The sequence below is a fragment of the Danio rerio genome, chromosome 3 (assembly GCF_052040795.2).
Source record: "Danio rerio strain M-AB ecotype USA chromosome 3, GRCz13ab, whole genome shotgun sequence".
In the NCBI taxonomy this organism is placed as follows: domain Eukaryota; kingdom Metazoa; phylum Chordata; class Actinopteri; order Cypriniformes; family Danionidae; genus Danio; species Danio rerio.
In genome coordinates, this window is record NC_141023.1 from 48,742,663 (window position 1) to 48,765,144 (window position 22,482).

At 38.0% G+C, this 22,482-nt stretch overlaps 1 protein-coding gene across 1 annotated transcript in view; it reads right to left on the bottom strand.

The window, feature by feature from the left end:
• kcnt2b (potassium sodium-activated channel subfamily T member 2b) overlaps window positions 1-22,482 on the bottom strand; it is a 187,749-nt gene that overhangs the window by 34,693 nt on the left and 130,574 nt on the right. The window lies entirely within an intron of this gene.

Sequence of the window (22,482 nt, forward strand, 5' to 3'; positions counted from 1 at the left end):
TATACTTTAAAATCAGCCTCTCTATTAAAGATTCATCAGGTGCTATGTCTTAAAAAATGTGATGTTTATGTTTTGTTCCAGGCTGAGGGATTTAAGTTTGCACTCACAAAGAGGGATATGTAGATTACATTTTAATTGCAAATGTTTGAGTCAGTCATAACCTCAAAATCAACAATACCATTCAAAAGTTTTGGCCCAGTAAAAATCATATATTTTTTTTCATGTTTTTTTTTTAAAAAGACACTTATTTATGGAAGCCTGTTTCTACCATAAATTATAAAAACAATCATTTTAAAGAGCATCTATGATAAAAATCATTTTTTGGGAGCTGTTTGGACAGAACTGTGTGTAGGAATAGTGTGTCCTTAGTCATATGGGAGTGATAAAGCCAATAAGTCTCCTATTTTGAATTTCCTGACATTAAAATAGGATCTAAATCGCTCCCATTTTGAGGCCCACTGCAATGTGACGTAGGAGTGCAGTTTCCCTACCCACTGAACCCACTTTTTAACATTTCTCCATAGTAACGCATATAATCATATTATCAAGATAGGACGTACTCAAAGCAACTGGGATTAAAAGATTTTTCCGGCTCTCTGTGATCATCATTCATCATCAAATCTGATCAAGAGTCAGTGTCATTCATTCATTCATTTTCTTGTCGGCTTAGTCCCTTTATTAATCCGGGGTCGCCACAGCAGAATGAACCGCCAACTTATCCAGCAAGTTTTTACGCAGCGGATGCCCTTCCAGCCGCAACCCATCTCTGGGAAACATCCACACACACACACACACACACACACACACACACACACACACACACACACACACACACACACACACACACACACACACATACACTATGGAAAAGTTAGCCTACCCAATTCACCTGTACTGCATGTCTTTGAACAGTGCGGGAAACCGGAGCACCTGGAGGAAACCCACGCGAACGCAGGGAGAACATGCAAACTCCACACAGAAATGCCAACTGAGCCGAGGCTCAAACCAGCGACCCAGCAACCTTTTTGCTGTGAGGCGACAGCACTACCTACTGCGCCACTGCTTTGCCAGAGTCAGTTTTACAAGTTTAAAATATTTTTAAAACAGTGCATGTTTTTAATAAATTACAGTGATTTTACTGTCTATACTTTATCACAACAGCCGCATGTCAGTACAATTTTAAAAGAAGATGCTTCAATCCAGTGTATATTTGATAAATTAACATAACTGATATCCATACAGCAGTGGATATTAACTTTTATCCTTTTACATTTGCCTAGTAAAAACAGTGCAAAGTTAAATGCACATGCTGTGTGTGTGTGTCCACTGTGTGGGTGTGTCTGTGTGTGTGAACTTTGTAAAGACACTGTGTGTGTTTCATCGTTGCAACTCCACAACAAATATATTAAATAATCATTGGGAAAGTTCTTACTCCAGTATTTTTGACAAACAATACGTGAGATCTGCTTCTTTTATGTCTGTCACTTTGCTGTTTATCTGACAAAGCCGAGATGGAGATTGAGGCACACTCTGACAGGCACGTGGGAACGGTGGGCGAGGAGAACTAGCATTAAAGGCACAGGCAAGAAAAACAGCTGCATAGTATTTAAAGCAGAAAAATCCAATATTCTAAAAGCTATAATAAACAATCTGAAGGCTGTTTTGAGCTAAAACTTCGCATACATATTCTGGAGACACAAAAGACTAATCTTAAATTTTGAAAAAGGAGTAAAATATTTACATTTTAAATTTCTGCATTTTTTCCTTAAAATGTTGATGGTTTTCATAGAATTGTTAGACCGTAATGTTTTAATTATTGTATGACTGAATAAAAAATAGATCACTTATTGATTTATTGTTTTACAATTGTGAGGGGAAAAGTCAGATTTGCAAGATTTAAATTTGCCAAAAGCAATGCTATTCTGAGAATTCTGCAGGTCACTTTTTTAGATTAACAATTCAGATATTTAAGATGAAGCCTGAGTTTGTAACTTACATATTCAACTTTTTTTTCCCATTCAATTATAAGCTTTAATCTAAAAATGCTGACATTTTTTGGCTGAACAATAAGAAAAACTCAAAATTGTAAAATAAAAAAAAATACCAACTATCTTTCATTTATTCTGAAAAAAAAAACCAGATACTGTAGGTTTAATTATGTTCACCATAACTGTATTTATTTGATAAAAAAATACAGTAAAAAAATTGAATATTGTGAAATATTATTCATTCATGTATTTATTTTCTTTTCGGCTTAGTCCCTTTATTAATCAGAGGTCGCCACAGCAGAATGAACCACCAACTTATCCAGCATATATTTTACGAAGCATATGCCCTTCCAGCTGCAACCCATCTTTGGGAAACACACATACATTCTCATTCACACATATACACTAAGGACAATTTTAGCTTACCCAATTCACCTATCCCACATGTCTTTGGACTGTGGGGGAAACCAGAGCACCTGGAGGAAACCCACGCGAATGCAGGGAGGACATGCAAACTTTACACAGAAATGCCAACAGGTCATTACAAACAGGCTATGTTTTAAAAACAAATGTATGAAACATAAAAATCACAGAGAGTTGGAACTGATATTTTAATCCCAGTTTATTTGCCAAAAAAAAAAAAAAAAAAATATATATATATATATATATATATATATATATATATATATATATATATATATATATATATATATATATATATATATATATATATTTATATATATATATATATATAATATATATATATATATATATATATATATATATATATATATATATATATATATATATATATATATATATATATATATATATATATATATTTAAAATCTAAAAAAAGTACAAATCTCTACCTCATAGTACCTTAATGGTACAAAAGTGTACCCTAATGGTATTAATGAGCAGCTGTAAAGTACAGATTGTATCTTTTAAAAAGGTACCACCCCTACTGATCTTGTACCTTTATTTCAGAGTATAGAAATAATACTTCATTGATTCCTGCAGTGGCAAAATTAGCATTTTCAGCATCACTTCTTAAGTCAAATTTTTCATTTAAAGCTTGAAAAATATCTCAACCGTCTTGATACTTGACTATGGGACCCCTGTTAATACGCAGCAGAACATTAATTGAAACCCTCATCTCTCCTGATTAGTATTACTATAGTATAGTAACCCATTTGTACACCTCAGTTCCCTGCATTTCATTCCTAAGACACATATCAGAGAGGTCATAGCCTCTTGACGCCATTAACAGAGTGTAAAATAAGGCGAGGTTAAGACCTCCACTGCCTTTTAAATGACGACCTAATGCCAGAAACTTACAATAAAAGAGAGAAAAAAATGAAAGAACAGAGAAAGTAAAGAGAAGCTGAGGGCAAAATAGGATCTTTATGAACACTTAAAGGCATAGTTCACTCATAAATAACATTTTGCTGTTAGCTCTTTGATGCGTAGAATGCTAAGAGCTCGATGCATATAAACAGTCACATTTGGAAAGCTTTGAGACGTCAGTTTTAATCTGTTTTATTTGCTTTAAAAGTCTTTAAACTAAAACTGTTGTTGATCAGCACCACCTCCTGGACTGATCATTCAAAAAAGTGCGATCTAATGGGATAGAAAACAACTGCTGCAAGGCATTTTCTGTAGTTTAAGTCCATATTTTCTCTTTCTTTCAAATATATAACTAACCCAAACAAATGTACTTCACCAAAATGTTTGACACACACATAGCCTACTGTACTATCCCACTAACATAAACATAAATGTCTCCCGATCAGAATAAACATGCAAATCAGCCAGAATAGTATCAATAATGAACTTTTATTGGTCATTTTTGTAAATTGCATGACTTACACACCTGTTAAGTTTCATGCCAGTAATCTGGCTCTTTGCAGTGAATTATTGACACACAACCTTTCAAAGTTGTGTGTCACAAAAACACTCCATAAAAATGCTATTAAAAAGGGGTGGACCAAATAGAATAGCTCTTATCCCATTTAATAAGGAAAGCCAATAAAGGTTTGCTTATATCACAACTCAATTAAAATCATCTGACTCATGACAGACACACTCTATAATAGCAGTGATATTCTATTCTATTCTATTCTATTCTATTCTATTCTATTCTATTCTATTCTATTCTATTCTATTCTATTGTGTTCTATTCTATTTGCATATAATCTGCTCTGTACTACAGTATAGGGCCTCTGGACAAGAGAGGACCTTTTTTATTTTCTTTCAGTAAAACATGAAACAAGATTTTTTTTACTTAAACTTGATCTTTGAAAATTCACAATACGTCAATGCCAAAAAATTTGATGGTTACTGGCAATCTGGGAGTAAAATACATATGCAAAATTAACAACAGGAACCTTGTGCTTGACTATTTTTTAAAGCTGTGGATTACAGGCAGCAATGTTAAACTTTTTTGCATAGACTGATTTATAACACCTCAATGTAATTTCAGTAGCCATGGGTATTTTTGTTGCAACATAGGCTCATTGTTAAAACATACTCCAGTATACATTTCTGGAGAGCACGATTTATGTAGCCTGAACTACGTATGGTTACATTTCTTCTTTTAACAGAACTCTACAGGGCGGTATGACACAGCCAACGACTTTTGTTTCTTTTCGGGCTACCAGGTTACCACTTACCTCTGTGTGGACAGCTTTTCAGCTGTTACCAGTTTGCCTAGTATCTTGCCATGTACGTTGGCAGACTTGAGACTTGAGACGAGCTGACCACGATGCTGAGATTCAAGTCTGGCAAAGACCAGTTCCCGAAAACAGGTAAATCAAAAATACAAAAGGCAAAAACTAAAATAAACAAGTAAATAACAGGGTGAGAATGTGGTAAGATCTGAAAATGTGGTAAAAATCAGGCAGCCACTAGGGCTTTTCTTTTTTTGGATTGCTTTGGGAGGGTTTGATTGTTAGGGGTTGATCAGGTCAATCAGTACTTTAAAAAATATATATATATTGGTTGGGTTTAGGAAAGAAAGTGAGTGGGGGTATGGGTTGGTCATTCGGTTAGTCAGTCAATCAGTCAGTCGACAGTGGCCAGTGGTGGATTTACGCAGGAACAGAAGGTGCGAATGGCCTTCTCGAGAAAAATTTGAGATCTGAAAAAGCATATTCATCAGCCTCTGGTGCATTTGCGAAAGCAAAAATGGCAAAAAATGTACCTCCTGGGATGTATATTGCGATATCCAGAAATGTATATAGGGATATGTATTAGTAATGAGCCTGAGTTACATTTTTGTTGTGCCTATTTATGATTCTGTAATACCAGTGGTGGTTGACTTTCATTACATTAGTCACCACAACATATTCTCTCTCACTTGTTCTAAATGTGCATATAATATATTCTGAAAGCAAAACTTTGCTTCAGACATATTTTCCAAAAGGTCAAAAACAGCTTTTTCAGTTTTCACTGCTAAGGTTCATGTACAATTATAAGCTATGGTACACAAAATATATTTTTATGGTAATTACTTCATAACATATGATGACAGACATTCAAAGCTTAATTATACCTCAACAGAAGCTTTCAATGTGAACATGGCATGACAAAATTGACTTGGTACAGTCTTATATTAATGGTCAGAATGGCCGCTATGGCAGTATGAAACTGTATTAAATGAAAACTAAATCTTTGCAACCTTATCTAAAATAAATCGACTGTACAGTTCAAATATCGCTAAATAACATTAAATGTTGCATCCTATTATATAGTTAAATATATTTTGACAATGGCAATGTTTACACTTTACAGTAAAATTATTTTTAGATAGGATTGCAAAGATTATTGTTAATTTAATAATAAGCCATTAATTGTCATTTACAAAGCATAAATAGTCCTCACCTTAGATTAGGTCAAAAATCCTAATGTAAGTTGAGTTAATAAAGCATTTATTAACATACATAGAAACCCTTACTATATGCCTGAATAATAAGAATTCAAAAGGTTAATTTCAATAGTTCATTAATCGTTTACTAACTCATTTTGAATGATCTTAAAAACCACAAACTACTCTTAAATACAAATGGCTTGTAAATAATGCAATACTTAATTTAGCAATGAAAAATTAATCAGTAACCAAGTATGAACATATAGTTATTAAGCCCATTATAAATGTGCTTTAAAGTCAAAAATAGACCAATTGTAGCTGCAGTTATAACTGCTTACTAATGTTAATTTTTGTAGAGTTCTTGCTTAACAAATAATGAATTCACAGAATGATAATGCATAATAAATTATTCATAGTGTGTAGTTATTATAAAGTGTTCCCCAGAATTCTGGTAGTTCCAGTGTTAATGAACAGCAAATTCCTTCATTGAGAGTCTTTGACACATTTTGTATCTGTTACTTTCAATGAGCCAAACCTTTGACATTAATATGTAGATACCATGGGCATGGGTATATCAGCTTTAATTGTGAAATAACATTGGCTAACAAGTTTCTCAGTACCATCTGTTTCATATTAAAGTTGTTGTATTTTTTTGAAGGAAATTACTATGTTTCCAATGTGGATTCATATTGAGTGATCAATAAATTAAACAAATTTAACTCTTTTCCATATATTAGCAATATCATACATGTATCAGTGTGATATAGATGTAATGTACTATAGTACAGATGTGATATAGTCAACAGTACTGTAGGTAAACACTGTAAGCTGTACAGCCATATTTCACGGATATAAGTGGGATATCGTTTTATTAGATTTATTAATAAATCTGTTGTTCAAATAGACCACACATATATAACCTATATTTACCAAGAAATGTAAAAAATACAAAATAATAATAATAATAATAATAATAATAATTATATATATATATATATATATATATATATATATATATATATATATATATATATATATATATATATATATATATATATATATATATATATATATATATATATATATTCATTTTTAAAACAGTGTGTACTTATTTATGCTGAGCACTGTATATATGATAAAGAATAAAGAACAAGTCTTGAATATCCCAGATATTATAATAAAAACTCATTTTTAGCCACAAAAACGTTTTTACCAATACTATGTCAATTATAATGTATTAAAGAACAACTTATTTATTTAAATAAAAAATTTGCTAAGCAAATTACTCAAAAATACAATGGTGTAAATAAAAAATATATATAATTTTAAGAGCCCTATTATGGGTTTTTGAAAATTACCTTCTATGCTCATAGATTCCACTCTTTTGTTTACGAGTCTTTAGCCGTGTCAGCGTGACACCGCTTGTACTGTATCTGGTGAACTCTTTATATTCTCATATTGCGTCTAACACCATGTTAAAAACTCAACGCGTGCCGCTGTTTACAGATTTAAGTGCAATTGTGAGCTTGCAATTCACTACCATTTATTATTGCCAGGGCCACCATCAGCTGTTCCTAAAGTTGTTCAGCCTTTGTCACTGTGTGGATTAATACTGAATGTGCGTTATTGTTTTTACTTGTGGTTAAGAATAGAGCAACATGTGGGTGTTAAACTGCATTGCTTTAATGCACTTCTGCATTGGGCTCATAAGAGCATAAGAGCCATGGTGGGCATTTATCTCTGTCTCACGCTGAACGCAATCGAGAAATCACACACAAACACACTGGGTCATTGGACCAATCAGCGCACTTTAGCCTTACGCTAAGAAGTGGTTTGGGAACAAATGAATCACTGAACGAATCGTTGGGTTAATTAGGTAAAAATGAATGCATATTATAAGACAATGAAAGTGCTTTTTGACCTTGCATATCAGACTGTTAAAAAGGTCATAAACCAAAATATAATTTTATAAATATAATATTTTTTGCTGCATAATAGAAACTCTTTTAAACAAATGTATATAAATCTTAGAAGACACTAAATACTGCTGTTAGATATACCCAAAATTAATTATATTACATTATTAAACTCTACATCAGATTCCAAAATAACTGTTCATGGTAAGACTACTTCATATGTGAGTTATAAACAGCCACTGATGTACTGGAACTCATCTCAGAAAGCACATGTTCTACGTTCTATTCCAAAAAAAATAAAATGTGGCAAAATAGTAGTAATATTTCCTTGACTATCATGAGTTTAGTGGAGTGAAACAAAATGTTGTTATCATTAGAACAACAGATGCCTCTCAGCCAATCAAATTCTAGTGTATGGCTTCAGAATACCTGCAATACAACATGAGTTGTCTGTCATACTTATACAGTTCTATTTACCATACAAAACACCACGCTTACAGCTAAAATGCTTTTGCTGAAGAAAAAGTGTCACCTATATCTCGAATGACCCGATGATGAACTATCACTTCAAGCATAAATCCAGAAATGCTGAAACCAAATAATGTGTTCATCCAGAGCACAAATTGCAGGTAAGCCACTAATGACTGTCTCACGGATGGAGTGCAATTTTCACGAGGCTTGTTAGTGGTGAGTGAAAACACATTTACTAATTTCTCTAATTAGGAAAATGAGCCAATAAAATCGCATTAGCATTGAGGAAAACACTGACTCCACTCGTGCATTTCGGCTACCATTTACTTCAATTTAATTCAATTCAGTGCAGGCTTGGAACAGAGTCAAAACATAATGGACACAAAACACTCTCAAAACAACAAAAACGGGACATAAAAGACAGTCTGAATGTAAGGTAAACCGTTCAGCCTGGTCACTCGTCTGTTTTGTACTCTTTGGACCTTACCAGCACTTTTGCTTTGGTCTATTTTTGGTTGTTTTTGCTTCTGACATCACATCTAGGGTGGGTAGCTTATTAAAAAATCTGTGTTCCTCTCACGGTAGGCTTGGGATTGGAAATAATTGATAGGACTGCCGCGTTTCCTCATCCTTTTCACTGCTTCACTTTGTTTTGTCTAATTGAGAGGAAAGTAGTAGTCATTATTGCTTTATTTGTGTGGATGTCCTAATTTATTGATTTGAGAAATTACTTGCCATTTTAAGTGCTACACAAATTGTGTTTATTTTTTATTTGTTTTTAAAGAATAGTCTTTTATACACAACAGGCTAGGAAGAAGCATTGCTGGATTTTTCAGACATCTATTCAAATGCGTTACTTGCCCAAGGATAGAAGAATGCTCAGTTTGTTTGAATTACCAGAGTTAATTTAGAGAAAAGCGTAGACAAAGGCACGAAAAAGGACTGAAGGTAAAATTGTGAAATGTGGGAATTCAGGAGGAAAGTGGGACCCATTGTTCTCTGTGGAATAATTTAACATCATTTCAACTTTGAAGCAGAAATAAAGAGGTTTTTGAATGTCTCTCTTTCTTTATTGTGTTTACTTTTTCTCTAGCAGAGTTATTTTGGTTTTATTCACAAACTGTTATTAACAGTTTGAATAAAGTTTTTTTTTTTCATTTTAGCTATCATTTTAATCATTTGTGGTGCTTTTCTTATATCGGGCTCGATTGTAACAAACTAAGCACAAAGTCAAAAGTGCATGGCGCAAAAGCATTAAGGGCATGTCCAAATACACTTTTGGTGTTCTAGGGCCCCATCATACACCCGGCACAATAAAGCGCAAGACGTGCTTCTATGTCGTGTAGCTATTTTCAGACCTGCGCATGACTAATTTTCCCATTCTCCTCCACATTGTTTAAATAGTAAATCCATTTGCGGCACTTTGTGAACTCATGGGTGTTTCGGTCTAGAAATGAGTTGTGGGCATTGTGAGGCATTGTGAGGCATTGTTGGTGCATTTATTGATTTGCTGGAAATTAGATCTGAATTTAGAAAGAGTTTTGAAACAAATCTGTCACAGTTGCAGGTTTGTGTGCTTTTCCGGAGTGTATGTTTGATCACGTGGGTTTGCTTTGTTTTGGTTGTCCATGTGTATTTGTTATGCTCACGTGATATGGCGACACTCAGCTGGGCTGATTACATGCCAGCTGAAGCTCATTAATAGACCTATATCAGGGCTACACGCCAGCTGAAGCTCATTATTAGGCCTATATCAGGGCGACGTTTCTATGTTTCTTTGACAGTTCGTTACACCTGTTCTTATGTGTGTTATCTGTGCTCAGGCCCCTGAGGAGAATTATCTGGACCCTGTTTTCCTGTCGTTCCTGCCATGTGTACGTCGTCCTCCTAGCCTGTCACTTTCATTGTTTGTTTATATTGACTTGGTCAAATAAACTTTGATCACTCGCACCTGGATCCTTTTTGACTCTTGTTTTTTGAACACGACAGAACGAACTGACCTTATTATGGATCCAGCGAGTGCATCTCAGATCTCCGAGTTCGTCTCGCACAGCAACGCCAGGATAGACCGTCAGGATGAGGCTTTGGCCACCACGTCACAGGCGATCCAGGCTCTGGTCAGCCAAGTTTCATTGCTTACTTCCCAAGTCCAACAGTTGATCACTGGAGCTGCACAGGCTGAGACTGCACCGATTCCGGAGGTGACACCACCAGCGCCTGCGGTTGTTGGTCGCTCTGTTGAACCACGCCTTCCACCCCCGACCAGTTACTCTGGAGAGCCCCTCTTGTGTCGATCCTTTTTGTCCAAGTGTTCCCTTTATATTACGCTGCAGCCATCATTGTTTGCCACTGAAAAATCCAAGGTAGCGTTTGTCATCATGCTTCTTTCAGGCAAGGCGGCCCAATGGGGAACTACAGCATGGGAACAAAAGCTACCATGCTGTGCTACCTTCGACCTGTTCTCCAAAGAGCTAAAGAAGGTCTTTGATCAAGCCGATTCCGGGAGAGAGGCTGCCCGAGTTCTCGCTGAACTCCGCCAGGGGAATCGGAGCGTGGCGGAGTACTCAATCAAGTTCCGGACCTTAGCCGCTGAATGCGGCTGGAACGCGGAGGCGCAATGGGACATGTTTCTGCACGGATTATCTGACCGGCTTCAAGATGAGATCTATTCGTTAGATCTTCCTAAAACTCTTGAAGGGTTAGTAGACTTGGCCATCCGGGTTGACACTAGACTGCGCCGTCGAGAGAGTTGCCTGCAGCAAGGCGGGTTTTCGGATCTCGTCCCTGACTTTCCGGCCTTGGCTGCGACACCGGAAGTGGTAAACGTTGACCTGGAACCCATGCAGGTGGGTAGATCCCGCTTGTCCGTGCAGGAGAAGCGCCGACGGAGATCGGAAGGACTCTGCCTCTACTGTGGTGGGGCGGGGCATCGAGTGGCTTCCTGTCCCGTAAAAGACAACACCCATCAGTAGGTAAGAGGTTACTGATGGGTGAAATTAATATGGACAAATCCTTTACGTCTGCTACTTTACTGCCCGTCTCTTTATCATGGGGTTCCGGAACTCATAACACACAGGAGCTCGTCGATTCCTGGGCGGAAGGAAACTTCATTGACTCTAGTTTTGCTTTCAGTTTCAAACTTCCGGTTATAGCACTATCACAACCCATTGCAGTACGCGCCCTCAGTGGACTTTCCCTTCCCACCATCACTCACTCCACCAAACCCAAAAAACTCATTACGTCTGGAAATCATGTTAAACACATTTCATTTTTTTTAACAGACTGTTCCAACTCACCGGTGGTGTTAGGTCATCCTTTGTTGATTCTTTATAAACCCCACATTAATTGGGGTCTTAATTCTATATTCTCGAGGAGTGAGAAATGTCATGAGTCTTGTCTTTCGTCTGCTCGTTCTGCTGTTTCTTGTTCTGTGTTTCAGGAGGAGCGCATAGACCTGTCAAACGTGCCCAGTGAAAACCTCGACCTGAAGAGAGTGTTCAGTAAGTCTCGAGCTGCTTCTCTGCCTCCTCACCGTCCCTATGACTGTGCAATAGACTTATTGCCAGGTACATCTCCGCCTAAAGGCAAGTTATACTCTCTTTCTATTCCTGAGAGGGAGGCCATGGAGAAATATATTTCTTATTCTCTAGCGGCCAAGATCATACAGCCCTCTTCTTCACCGGCAGGGGCAGGGTTCTTTTTCGTGAAAAAGAAGGATGGGTCTCTTAGACCCTGCATAGACTATCGAGGGCTGAACAGCATCACGGTGAAGAATACATATCCTTTGCCGTTGATGTCTTCAGCGTTCGAGCGTCTGCAGGGGGCTTTGTTTTTCACGAAATTAGATCTCCGCAACGCATATCATTTGGTTCGCATGAAGCAGGGCCATGAGTGGAAAACCAGAGGTGGGGGTGGGCGCTATCCTGTCCCAGCGCGCCGCCTCGGACGACAGAATTCATCCGTGCGCGTTTTTCTCACATCGATTATCTCCCGCAGAACGTAATTACGACATTGGTAATCGGGAGTTGTTGGCTGTCAAACTCGCATTGGAGGAATGGCGTCATTGGTTGGAGGGTTCGGGGGTTCCCTTTATCGTTTGGACCGATCATAAGAACCTCGAATACATCAGGTCCGCCAAACGACTTAACTCCAGGCAGGCTCGGTGGCCATTATTCTTTGGACGTTTTGACTTTACCATTTCTTATCGGTCGGGTTCCAAAAACACCAAACCCGACGCGTTATCCCGTCTTTTTGATTCTTCCGAGCACAATCCGTCTCCTAAGCCCATCGTTCCCCAGAGCATTTGTATTTCTGCGGTGACAGGGGAATAAGCAGGGTCCGCACAGCCCTGGATGGGGTAACGCCCCTGGCCGGATGCCCACCCAGTCGTTTGTTTGTGCCGGAGGAGATTCGGTCTGACGTCATTTGGTGGGGACATTCCTCCAAAGTGGCTTGTCATCCAGGGGTGAGTCGTACCTTATTTTTGGTTAAACAGCGATTTTGGTGGCTAGCTATGGCACGGGACATACGCGGGTTTGTTTAGGCCTGTTCTGTTTGTGCTGTTTCTAAGACTTCAAAGCGCCCTCCTGCTGAACTCCTTCAGCCGCTGTCAGTGCCTTAGAGACCCTGGTCGCACATTTCGCTAGATTTTGTCACTGGTCTCCCGCCATTCAGTGGCAATACGGCTGTTTTGACCGTTGTGGACCGGTTCTCGAAGGCTACTCATTTCATTCCTCTGCCCAAATTACCCTCAGCCAGAGAGACAGCGGATGCTGTCATTAATCACGTCTTTCGCATTCATGGCCTCCCGACGGACGTGGTTTCTGATAGGGGACCCCAGTTTGTCTCTAAATTTTGGAGAGAATTTTGTCATTTATTGGGAGCGACTGTAAGTCTTTCTTCTGGTTTCCATCCTCAGAGTAACGGACAAACAGAGAGGGCCAACCAAGATCTCGAATGCATGTTACGTTGTTTGGTTTCCCAAAATCCCTCCTCTTGGAGTCAGCAGCTCCCATGGGTGGAGTACGCACACAATTCATTACCAGTGTCAGCTACGGGCCTTTCTCCGTTTCAGTGTAGCTTAGGTTACCAGCCACAAGCTTTTCCCAGTCTGGAATCCGAAATCGCGGTCCCCTCCACCCACACCTTTGTCCAGAGGTGTTGACGCACTTGGAGCAGGGCCAGACAGACCCTCCTCCAAGTGGGTGCACGCACTAAGGCTTAAGCCGATCGCCACCGGTCGAAGCCTCCCGTTTACGTCGTCGGTCAAAAAGTGTGGCTTTCAACTAAGAATATTCCCTTGCGTTCCATATGTAATAAACTTGCACCTAAATTTATTGGCCCATTCACTGTCATCAAGATCATTAGTCCGGTGGCAGTCTGCCTTAAACTTCCTCCAGCGTACAGGAGAATACATCCCGTGTTTCATGTTTCCAAATTAAAGCCCGTTTTTCATACAGCAATTAACCCGCCCACACCGGTTCCCCTCCCGCCGCGTCTCGTAGATGGGGAGACCGTTTATTCGGTTTAGCGTATTCTGGACTCGAGACGGAGGGGGCGAGGATTTCAGTACTTGGTGGACTGGGAAGGTTATGGTGCGGAGGAGAGGAGTTGGGTCCCTGCAAAGGACATATTGGATCACTCTCTTATTGATGATTACAATCGCCATGTAAGCTCTTCTGGGAGCACCAGGAGGTGCTCTTAGGAGTGGGGTAATGTCACGGTTGCAGGTTTGTGCGCTTTTCCGGAGTGTATGTTTGATCACGTGGGTTTGTTTTGTTTTGGTTGTCATGTGTATTTGTTATGCTCACGTGATATGGCGACACTCAGCTGGGCTGATTACACGCCAGCTGAAGCTCATTATTAGGCCTATATCAGGGCGACGTTTCTATGTTTCTTTGTCAGTTCGTTACACCTGTTCTTATGTGTGTTATCTGTGCTCAGGCCCCTGAGGAGAATTATCTGGACCCTGTTTTCCTGTTTATTCCTACCCTGTGTTCGTCGTCTTCCTAGGCTGTCACTTTCATTGTTTGTTTATTTTGACTTGGTCAAATAAACGTTGACGCACCTGGATCCTCTTTGACTCTTGTTTTTTGAACGCAACAAAATCTCTGCACTTATGTAGGCTAAAAGATGTCTGTGTGTAGAACATGTTTCCTTATCCACGAAAGAGAGTGAAAGTGAAAGTAAAGGATGAGGAGGCTCATTCTCTCACTCTTGCGCTGCAGATGATCTGTTTAACTATTTTCTCGCTAGTTAAGCATTCAGTTTTTCAATTACAAAGTTTGCCATGTAAATAGCAAATTTGCCATGGTGCGACGCAACTGACTTTTAAGGGAATGGGAGATGAGACTCTGATTGGTTTATTCTCAAAACACACCTATAACTCAGAATAAGCTCAACCCTGTTAGACCATGCAGAGCAGATTTTTCCGTCATCAAAATAGCAAAAGTGGATTCTGACATGCCCGTAATGCTTTTGCGCCCTTCGCTTTGGACTTTGCGCCTGGATCTGTAAAATAAAAGATGGAAAAATACTGCCTGCTCTGCAGCCCATGGTCTAACAAGGTTGTACTTATTCTCTTAATGCGTTTTGTGTGTTTTAAGCATAATGCATTACACCAATCAGAGATCTCCCATTCCCTTTAAAAGGCAGTTGCGTCATGCAATGGCGTATTTGCTATTTACATGACTTTTTAAGTGGAAAAACTAAACATTCACTTGTGAAAAAACAGGTAAACAGATGATCTGTGTGAGGATAAAGAATGAGCCTCCTCTATTCAGCCTCTTTACTTTCTCTTAACTCTTTACTTTACTCCGTTACTTTTTTTGGAGTGAGGAAATTATGAAAAAGCACTCCACTATCCATTAGCCTTTAATTTAATTTGTTATCTGCACAGATTTGTTTTAAATCTATTTATAAATTCAGTTTTAATTTCCAGCAAACAAATGAAAAATAGTAATGAAGTTATTATGTTCAAACACACTTTCTATTGCCCCATATGCATACGTCTCCAAAGCCCCCTTTTTTTTTTTAATAAAACCAATGTAAATATGCATATAATAAATAATACTACTAAGAGTAATAACATTTTACAAATGCAAATTGTTATATATGAACTGAAAAATGTAAACCCTTTGGGATCACTTTGGGTTTCTGCAACAGAACATCACAGTCTACTTAATATGAAACAAACATGATATGTTTTAATGTTTTTATTGAACACAACATTCAAAGTGCAGGTTGGAAAAAGCATGTGAACCTTTGGGTTTGATAATTGGTTGACCTTCTTTAGCAGCAAGAAGATCAGAGCATATTTTCTTTTCAATTTGTGCACAAATCCAAGTAATCCCAAATGGTTGCATACTTTTTCTTCCAAGTTTGATTTCTGTTGTCTCATAACTTTATATTATTATTATTTAATAAAAATAGCTTTCTTTGTTTTATATTTTTTGGTTTGTGGGGGTTAAATTATCTTGTTTTTTTTTTAATAGTGAAGTTTTTATATTTTATACAGGGTCATTCAAATAGAATACCACAACTTTGAAAATCGAGAACTCTGCAAAGAAGACAAGAAGAGCTAAGCTCTTTCTGTCATCGAATTAAGGAAGCTCTGATGTTTTATTTGATTGCTTATTTGGTTGCTAGGAACACTGTTGGCCCATATATTTGTACATACACTTTCTTTTTGCCTTAGTCCCTTCAATAATATGGGGTCGCGACAGCAGAATGAACCACCAACTTATGCAGCATATGTCAAACACAGCGGATGTCTTTCCAGCTGCAATCCATCACTGGAAACATCCACACACACTCATTCAAACACATACACCACAGACAATTTTAGCATACCCAATTCACCTATACCACATGTTTTTGTACTTGTGGGGGAAACCGGAGCACCCGGAGGAAACCCCAGCCAACACGGGGACCGTGATTAATCTAGCACACTTGTTCAGAGCAATAATATGCAACAACGTGTACAATCCTTATTCAAACCACACACTCTCAACCATCATGTTATCATTTAAACAATATATATATTTTTTCTGTCTGGTTTTTGTAAGTAAATAGATAAATAAGTAAGCTTGTTGGATTAATTATTCTCTATGTCAAACTGAAGTACATGAGGCAACACTTGAACATGCACATTCACTCATGAAGATCAAACAGTGAATTAAAGACCTCTGTTCCTTTTTTCTGCTCGACCACTTCATCTCCTCCTCCTCCAACTCCCTCATTTCCAGCGACCTCAGAAAGCACACACTGACCTCGACTGAAGCGCTGGCGCAGCACAGCAGGCTACAGCACCACCGTAATTGTGTTTATAGATGTCTTTTTGTCCCCCTCTACAGCTTATGTTTTTTGTCCCCGATCGAGTATGTAGCAGTGAGAGACTGTGCTCATTCTGTGAACCTCAGCAAAACTTTAATAACACTGCCACTTCTATGCCATTAGCATTAATTAAAGCAGCATGTCGGTTGTGTTTATGAATGACCCGGCTGCTAATACAGCTGAGAATAATGCTGTGCAGAACTGGGTGAAGCAAATGCAGCTAGTTACTATTTCCAAACATGCCCACGGAGAGAAAAAGAAAATCAATTAAGCTATAGAAACAAGCATTGGTCCAGAAGTCCTGGAATAACCGTACACGAAATGAAGGAAATGGCAGACAAACAACTCAAAGAGCTTCTTCTATATGGATGTGAACATTAAGGTGCAATTAAGCTATTTGCAGAGCTGAAGTCAAGTCTACAGTCATACTCATTTATGCCACCCACTCGGCCACTTAGTGCTTATATTGCAGGCAGTGTCAAAACACGTCTGCCACGCATAGAAAAACTGCATATTGATGCGTTCCGCCGAACTGTCAAGAATCAAGCACCCTATAAGCAGCGAGGTGCCATGCCGCCCACAGGGGAATAACCTCCATTGGATGATATGAAACATACATAAATATACCACAAGTGCAGTTTAACCATATCTCTCAATACGAGGAGCACATTCTTATTCATAATCTAACAGGGCAGTAATATGTTACACATACTGTTGAAGTGGATAAACCCAACAAGTTACTTTCACACAAAACCAGTCTACTTGGAGGCAATATCTGCAACAATTCAGGGCAGTAAGTCTTGATTTTGAAACAAAATCTAAGTAGTTTCTTATGTTTCCTACAAATCATATATATCATATATTTTAGGTCAATGCTAATTCAATTCATCTTTATTTCTATAGTGCTTTAACAATGCAAATTGTATCAAGGCAGCTTAACGTATAGGTTTTAGGAAATTGAAACTGTGTCAGTCCAGTTTTCAAAGTTGAAGTTTAGTTTAGTTTAGTTTAGTTTAGTTTAGTTTAGTTTAGTGTGATTTCAATTTCACTGCTGAATGTCCAAACACTGAAAAGCAAATACATCAATGCACAGCTCTTCACCTTCTATCTATGCATAAAAATTTCTCTTGAAAGAAACACAAAGGGAATACCGTTCATCATACAATATCTTGTCTGTAGAAGTCATTTAAGGAGACAAATCCAAAAACAAACTTCTTCTGCAGATGCAATACTAAGCACTGAGGGATAAAGATATGTACTGTATGTAAATGAGGGTTGCCAGGTTTATGTAATTAGGGCCCAATTCAAATTCTATTTTATATTACACCTACCTCTATGCCTGCATCTTTTCATTGACAACAGAAAGGGAATACCATACATACTGTACAGTACATCAAACAAGAATTTGACTGTGGTAGTCATTCAAGTCAGTCACGGTAACGTTTAACAATGCTCACCCACAAAGTTGTTTAGCACTGTATTTGGACGTTAGAAAGTGTTTATTTTCAGCTCAAAAATATAATAGTATCCATATTTCTTGGTGAATCATGTTGCAAGAGGTGTACTTCAGGTATTGTACATCAGGTCATTGCGTATAATGGTTGAAAATATAGTGTGGGACCATCATGCAGTGGTTATTATAATGGACTATCATTAGCAAAATTGTGTTTGTTTACGTTTCCTTGAGCATATAACTATAAAACTTGAAGGTCGTTAGACATAAAAAAAAAAATAAAAAAAAAATCCTTGTTGATACCATTTTCTTTGTAGCTGGTGTATTCAAGGCCATTTCTCATATCCCTTTATTTGTAGTGTGGTCCTGAAAAATCTTTATTCCAAACACTTTCTGGCACTTCCACCTACACTGAATGTGCAAAATTGTGAGGTAAGGGAAAGTGGAAAGGGTAAGAGGTAGCAATAGAATTGGGTCAAAGGCTGTTTTCACACCTGCATTATTAAGTTCAGTTGAATTGCTTTTTTGGCTTTGTTAAATTGTTAATTTTTCCTTAGGGTGTAGTCAGGGCCGGATTAAGAACATATTGAGCCTTGGGGCTATAGCAAACCCACGGGCCCCATTTATTTTATCACCTCACAAAAGTAGTTTTTTAATTATTATTTTTTTGCCTATTATTATTATTATTATTATTATTAGTTTGCTAATTTATATTATTTTGTAATCTAATTGTCCACTTAATGTGTTCCACCAAGCAGAAATCCCTAAAATATCTTTAAAAGCTATGCTTTTAATTCCCTATGTGTTCTTGAGTCAATCAATTACAAAAAAGGTTAGCGTGGTTTTTCCCCCCAAATATTCTGCCTGATGAAAGCCAGCCAATATTTGTTTGCTTCAGATTATTACGTTGTTTTTTATAAAAGAGGGAATTCATTTTATTTAAAAGTTTGCTTTCTAAATGGTTCAGTTAGACTTAAACAATGTATTTTATTGAGGCAGATACTCTGCAGGGATGGACATTTTGTAATGTATAACAGATACTGTTTGAATTTTACTTTTTGTTCTATGATGCGCTTGGTTAGCCTACCCTTGACTGGACCGTTCTCGCGGTAGAGCTGAAATAAGGAACTGTCCTGGGAAATAAAAAACAATCCAGGGGAAAACACAGGACATCTGTTCACTCTTACCGTGGGCTTAATAGTGTTATGTAAAACTCTGATTGAACTACAGCCACTTCGAGCCATGGTTTAACGGCATCACTGTTTTTGAACAGCAGCGAGCCAAAAGGAATACTGTAGTTAACATTATCGACATGGGAAAGCATAATGCGAAGAGGCATTCTGCGTCATGATGCAAATCAATCATCAGCCAATCACTGGCCTTCTCCTCTCGCAAGCCCTGGGCTTCAGCCTAGCCCTTTGTATTCAACCCATTTAAGTTCACAAAAACAGCCAACTCAGGCTCATTTTTATTACATAAACCTATATACACTTCTGAAGAAAGCAAAATACATTCCAGGAGCTATGTTTTTTTTTGCAGTTTTTGTTTTTGTGAATCCGTCAGAGGCTTCTGTGTATGCTTTTTTAGATCTCAAATTTCTTTCCCGAGTGTCATTCACGCCTTACTGTTCTCATGTAAATCCACCAGAGGCTGTAGTCGACTCACTGACTTACTGATTGACCAACTGACAGATCCCTTCCCCCTTCCCTTCCTTAATTCCCATTCTTCACTAGACTCGAACCCCGTTGACAAGGTCAACTCTGCATCTAAAGGCCGCCAAAGTACATGTTGAGCTACCAGACAAACTGCTAACAGTGGAAAAGCCATCAACAAAGAGGTAAGCACGCAGCTGCTAAGCAAGAAAAGGAACAGCATCATACCGCACCATAGTGTTCAGCTTAAAGATTAAATGCAGCCATACGTAGTTCCGAATACTTAATTGGCAATCTCCAGAAACGTATATAGGCCTACATTTTCAGAATGAACCTATGTTGAACACAAAGTTGCATCCAATACTAGCGAGGCAGGGGAGCAGTCTGGGTTTGGTGCCTTGCCCTAGAGTCTCATCTCAGTCCTGGTACCTTTAGGTTACATGCCTACTTCTTACAAGCTCATTAAACTCTTAGCAAAGGATGATTATGTAATTTAATTCACATAATTACAATATACATAATTTCACATCAACGTGCGAAACAAAAATTCCATTGTTATTACACCAGCTAGAGGGTACTGCGATAATGTGATGTGCCCATATGGACAACCAATTTGGTCATTTTAACACACATGGAAACAGAAGAGTGTAAAAGTAGCTCAATTCTGTGGAAAAACTGCAGACTTGGCAACATTGACAAAGATGCTACATTCAACTGCACCTCGGTGAGAGTCAAAAAGTTGCCACTCACAGTAAAAATCAATAACTGTGTCATGTTTGACAGGGTTCTTACATAGTGTTACGTGGTCCCTATTCTCTGAGCATGGGATGTCCATTAGCCCAGTTTAAAATGTCCTACTAAATGCTTTGCAGGGTAATTTGCCACTTTGACTGCAGGGTAGAAGTCTCCTCAAAGCTCACCTCAATATGGACTTGGCAAAAGTGCACATCAAGCTTTCTGGACTTACAGACACATGCACACGGCAGCCTCTGTAAGACCACAAGTGACAGAGTGCACATAAATGTGCCATTTGAGATTGGGACTGGTAACAGTGTGAGAATGTTTCCCTGCTTTAGCCTATGTAACCTGGTGAGCAATAAAACAATGCAGTCCTTTGTAGCACACCCTCGTGTTGTCTGCAATAGGGTTGTCGGGGTGCTGAAATTTAAAAAAATGTCCATTTTCCACTAACAGAAGTCAACATGACTAGTCCTTTTGCCACCTCAAATTGAAATGACAGACTCCACCCCACTCCAAGCCAGCTAACCATGTGGGAACCCAGCTAAACAGAGGGAGTTCTTTACATCACACAAGGATTAACACAGATTACCACTGAACAGATGTAAATTAACTGTAACCCTAAAGAATCCACAGAAGGGTAAAATTGATAATATCTTGGTTTGTTTGATTTGTTTTTACAAAATCAGAAGTTTTTACATCATTACACTCTCTCAAACTCTTTTTTTTTTCTTTCTTTACTCTTCTCTACAACCTTTATAAATTTGTGTTTGTGTTAGGTGTTAGTTTCTGTTAGATTAATTTATAAAGTTTCATTTTTTATAAAGAAAGGTGCCTGTGCATATTTATAAACCCATGGCCTTAAACTTTAATATTGTTACCCTGCTTAAACATAAATGTTGAAGTCAACTTTCCATTTGATCGATTGCTAGATGATTCATTTTTTCAGATTAAAAAAAAAAAAAAGGATTCTTTTGAAGCCCCCTTCAAAATAATGTTCGATTCATTTTGAGCTAATTTGTTACAACTTTTATAGACGTTCATGAATGAATGGTGCAAGTTGATTTAGGTAGTAATGTCCACTGAATAAACTGTTAGTCAAAAAACAGTCTAATCTCGCTAGTTTAATCTTACTACACGAGAATATCATAGGGATAGAGGTATGGAATAATAACTAGTGAATCTAACCAGCCCTCTTACCCTCAATACCATGGCTGAGGTGGGATGCTTGAGCAAGGCATCAACCTCCAACTGCTACCCAGGCTTCGCCACAATGTCTGTCCATTGCTGTTATGTGTCTGCTGTATGTGTGCACTTGGATGGGTTGCAGAGCATATATTCTGAGCATGTTCATCTTTAGATACAATTTCAAACTTTTATTTAAATGGTTGAAAGCAAATATATCTGGTGTAGCTTTCCTCTTTTTGCCATCAGCATCCCATATCAGTTGTTCTGCACTGCAACTACATTTACTGCATGTGACACACCACAATTCACTCCAGAGTCTGGTTTGTCTAGTGTATATCTGTCTGATGTTTTTTAGTCTGAGGACATTTTATCTGATGGCTTTAAGTCTGATGCCACATTGTACGAGACCTGTCATTTTGTTCTATTACTAAAACCTTTTAGTCTGAGGCTTGACAGTAATTTTTTTGGGCTGAAGTTTGAGGAGGTCCTAAAATATACACCATAGGCATGTGCTTTTTGTATGTATTAACTTAATGTTAGGGGTTTGTTAACAATTTTTTTTAGGTTAGCACTGTGATGTTTAATTCACCTCCTGGCAGACCAAGGAAAATATTTATATAATAAGATAATTTATTTAAATTTTACACTGAAGTCTACTGAATATATTTATACATGTAGAGAACTACGTTTGCAGACACATGGTAAACTTGAGGCATGGTGGCTCTGTGGTTAGAACAGTTGCCTTACACAAGAAGTTTGTGTTTGTTACAACCAAGAAGGTTGTGCTTGTTCAAGTCCTGGATGGACCAGGAGGCCTTTTTTTTTGTATGGAGTATGTTAGATTTCCCCATCTTCGTGATGGTTTCCCCCA